We start from the raw sequence: 4,423 nt of genomic DNA, 5'->3' as shown, positions 1-4,423 counted from the left end.
CTTTCTGGGAAAAATCTTGTTTCACTTAGCATTCACTGCCAACAGAGAGAATAAAACATACAGCCACGCCTTAATTGGGTGATAATTAAACTAATTGTACGATTGTTTTCACATTTTTGGATATTTTATATTCATTGGCAGTAATATAACAATTTACCTTGTCTATTTACTCAATAAATTTCTAACGTATAAGGTATTATTATTAATTTTACAACGAAACTTTGACATAGTCATCTGCAGGGTTGAGCTGTTTTTCATTTATGCTGCTTCTTATTCTCATGGACTTAATTGGTTGCGTAACTTTTGAAGTAATCCTGCCTCTCACTGTTTATTAAAAAGCAATTTCCTTTCTTAATTGTTTTAGTACGTTACAATCTACCTTTGCTTTGTGGTTATAAAGTTCCTTACAGTATTGTCTATGTTTATCAGTTTCTTTAATTGCATTCGTTAGCAGGTTCTTATATTTGTCGTCTACAACTCAGTATTTAGATATACTTTCTTTGCGGAGAATGCATGCTTTTTTTGTTTTTTAGTTATTTGTTCTATGATTTCCTTCTTCGCATCTTTTGTTAATCTCTGTCTTTTGCTTCTTCATTTCCACTTTTAGTTTCTTATTGACTAATCTATATTCACTTTCTGCTGTCTAGGTTTTGTATTGCTTCTGTGACAGATTTCCTCTTTCTTCGGAACTGATTAAAACATCTTTATTTATTCAAGATTTCTCAGCTTTCGTCTTTCTATCAAGAATTCTGTTGGCTGTTGTGATTTGTTCCAATACTCCTGTTATTTGTTGAAAATTTGCATCTGATGAAAATAAGAATTCGAATCTTCCTCATTTCTGTGCTTTAAATTGTGGTATTATGCTCAGATCTCTAATTATTGATTACAATGTCATATGTTGTGCTAGCACTTTGGTTTTTCTCGACTGACATGAACCTCATTTTTATTGCAACCATTAAAATTATGTGATCCTTGCCAAAATCTGAACATGGACAAACTTTGGGTTTGCCTGCTTTATGCTCAATTAATATCTTTTTTTATGAGGAAAATATATTCACTCGTGTTATATACATCCTTCTGAGTGAATTCAATGTCAATGTTCTTCAGCATTTACGCTTTTATATTAAATTTTTGTGATATGTATATTTTATATTTAATTAATCTTATACACTTATTGTTAGTTTTTCCTAAGTTATCCTCATATGTTTGTCTGTAGGCAACATGAACAACTGATCTAATAATTAAATTCCATTTACCTTCTACCGTTTACTAAATATTTTGTTTTTCGAGAACCTCATAGAATTTATCCATTTAAGCATTGTAATCGCTAGATGTAGAATAAATTTGAATGATTAAGATGATAACTGCCAATGTTATAGAGCATCAAGTTATGGCTAACAGGTACGCAATATGTAACTGTGCATTACTGTCTGTTACAATGTATAATTTCTCTGTACCTTTAACCTACAACAATGTACCCTTGTTTTCATCCGTACCACACAATATTTTATGCTCCATATTTCTCCTACGTTCTCCACAATTTATCCATCTTGCATCAGTAAGCTCCAAGAATATCTCTCTAACGAGTTAATTGTTGTATTTTGCTAGATGTATAGACCTTCGGCATATTATATGTTCCAATTCCCAATAAAATTCTATAAATTTTCAACTTTTCTGTTTCGTTTTTAACCACATCATTGACTTCCTCCAAATAAAGAGAAAACCATATAATTTAATCGAAACTTGTATTTGGCATATACTAGACTCCTTTTAGAAATATAACGAAGATTCTTAAGAGAAATGTGAAAGTAGGAAGAACAAAAAGAAAGGAGACTCTATATGTGACAGTTATAAACTAAGTAGTAAGTATTGTTGAGTATATTCACCGACAAACTAGGAAATAAATGCGCAAGATGCATTGGTTATTAAATGTTCGCACAAAAGTTAAAGATATTTTACTTTCTGATGGCAAAATAAATTGGAAAACAATAAAAGTTCAATTTCAACGTTAAGTTCATTAGAAAGAGATAAAAGAAAAAAAAATCTAAAGAAAACTAGACTTTTATTCTCGACAGAATTACACAAATAGACATCCTTACACATATACATCGTAGATCTACCTAACAATTGCTTTGCCCACATGATGTCATATACGTATGTTTCGTCTTGTACAATCGTCTACTTCATTTTGTATATTTCGTATACACGTATATTTTGTTCTGGAGAAAATATCTCTATCAGCGTCTACTAGGACATTAGTCCAAATATTTCATTATGCAATTTTCATGGCTGAAACGAATAAAAGAGTAAAATAATATCTTTATGTAAATCTCAGGGCATGAAAGTAGATTTGCAATAATGTAATTCGTATATATTTTAAGAATATACACACAAGACACAAGAAATCCAAATATTATTTATAAAACGAATATTAATTTTATTAAACAAATATGTATCTTCATTTTTATCAGTGAGAAGGAGAAACAATGAATATACACATATACACATGCTATCATTGCACACACACACAGACTTCCACGCACGCACATACCTCCTTCTCTTGCACTCTCCTCTCTTTGAAAAGAACCATTTCTCCACCCTTTCCCATCCGGTCATTTCAATATGTGACCGCGTGTGTATCGTTGGCGATTTTCTTTCTCCGTCTTCCCTTCTTTGGACGTTTTCTATATTTCTGATGAAGAGCTCCGCTCGAAACGTGAAATCCTCTTTCTTTTCTTTCTTTTCCTGAGCGTCCAATAAAACTGTAATTATTCCACGTCCTCACGTTGTTGTTTTATCGTGTTGTTTCTTGCTTGTTTGTGTTTGGATTGTATATATATATATATATATATATATATATATATATATATATTATCTGGGCGGAGATTCCATGGTAGCTCTCAGTTATGTTCCAGGTTATGGCTTACCACACCGATTAGTATGTAACGTCTATGACAATTAGGAATGGTCACTCACGCTGTAAATTCTTCCGATGGGTAATTCCGTCTTCGCATCTCTGAGTGCGAACTGGAGTGTATATTAGCAATAATTATATTGATGTAAAATAAGGAAACTTGTTCATCCTCAAAATTTATTTCGTTGTATTTTACAATCTCACGCATAATTTATTTATGGTTATTACGACCTACATGTGTTTCCACTGTACAGAGTACAGACAGTTGTACATGCAACCAGCAATAGTTTCGTAGCGATCTTAATACAGTTGTTTTTTGATTAGGGTTCAATAGAAATTGAGGAAAGGTTGCTTGTTTCTGAAATCTGTTGTGTTTGTAATCTTGGGTAGTTGACCTCGGTTTCATACCATTTGCAGACCGAAGTCAAGATTCTATCTAATTAGGTTGAGGTTGGATGTAAACTGTTTTGGCAGGCCTCTGTACTCACTGGATACTTAATAACCTATTTTTTGAAGTGTAGTCATTCTCATAAAATGTTTAAAACTTTTCATATATTTATTTTCTTGTCTATATTGTTTATGCTGGTTAGTAGAAGGTGGATAGAATATATATTAGTTTGGCTATGAGAGACGGTGTAATTTTTGAGTTTAGGATATGTGCTTTTATCCTTCCTTTCCGACCGACAATGGGAGGGATGTAGGATTATCTAGATGTTTCTTTAAACTTCTTAATTGTTTTGGTATGCTTTTGCAAACATCGTAAGGTCTGTTCAAGTCTGCTATCAATTAATGTATGTCTCCATGTAACGATTTAGAATATTTATTCTATACATAACTCACATCAGCTCCCTCCTGCACTGTATTGTTTAGCAGTACTAATCTCCCACTCCATGATATAGCTATGCTTCCTGTCTTTAATGAACCAGATTAGGTTCCTTAAGCTCGTGCTATCCAACTTAGCTGGATCTCTAAATGATTCTATATAGTTAGCCAGTCTTTTTTTGAAGTTAAGCAAACTGGCTCCTATATAGAATTATGTCCTTCACTCAGGAGTGATTTTGCATCTATACACTAGGTTCTTCGCCATACATCTAGTATTTAGGGAGTATATTTTTATTACTGGCACACTTGCAGATGCTTAATTCTCTGTTCCCATTATTTTTTCTTAGCTCCTCTTACACTTTCAATCCACAGGTGTTTGTGGGTTGTTTTATCTAGCAATTCCCGCTATCTGTGCAGTTGAAATAAGTGAAGGTCGTAATCACCATAAAAATATGCTACATGAAATTGTAAAATAAGAGGAATTAAATTTAGAAGCCGAACAAGACTCCATCTTGTATATCGTTAGAATTATTGCTTATATACATACATACATACATGCATGCATACATACATACATACATACATACATAAATACCTACATAATACATACATACACATACATACATACATATATACATGTATATATATGAAGTGGCTGTGTGCATACATACATACATGCATACATAC

The 4,423-nt window shown here is 32.4% G+C and overlaps 1 long non-coding RNA gene across 1 annotated transcript in view; it reads right to left on the bottom strand.

Annotated features, from left to right (window-relative positions):
* Window positions 1-2,105: 2,105 nt before the first annotated feature.
* The window catches only part of LOC128247675 (uncharacterized), a 4,168-nt gene continuing 1,850 nt past the window's right edge, over window positions 2,106-4,423 (bottom strand). The window contains exon 3 of the long non-coding RNA XR_008264038.1: window positions 2,106-2,289. This is a non-coding gene — a long non-coding RNA (uncharacterized LOC128247675). The remainder of the gene's footprint in view (window positions 2,290-4,423) is intronic.

Source organism: Octopus bimaculoides, chromosome 4, assembly GCF_001194135.2.
Source record: "Octopus bimaculoides isolate UCB-OBI-ISO-001 chromosome 4, ASM119413v2, whole genome shotgun sequence".
NCBI lineage: Eukaryota > Metazoa > Mollusca > Cephalopoda > Octopoda > Octopodidae > Octopus > Octopus bimaculoides.
This window is presented reverse-complemented; position numbering and strand designations above follow the sequence as displayed.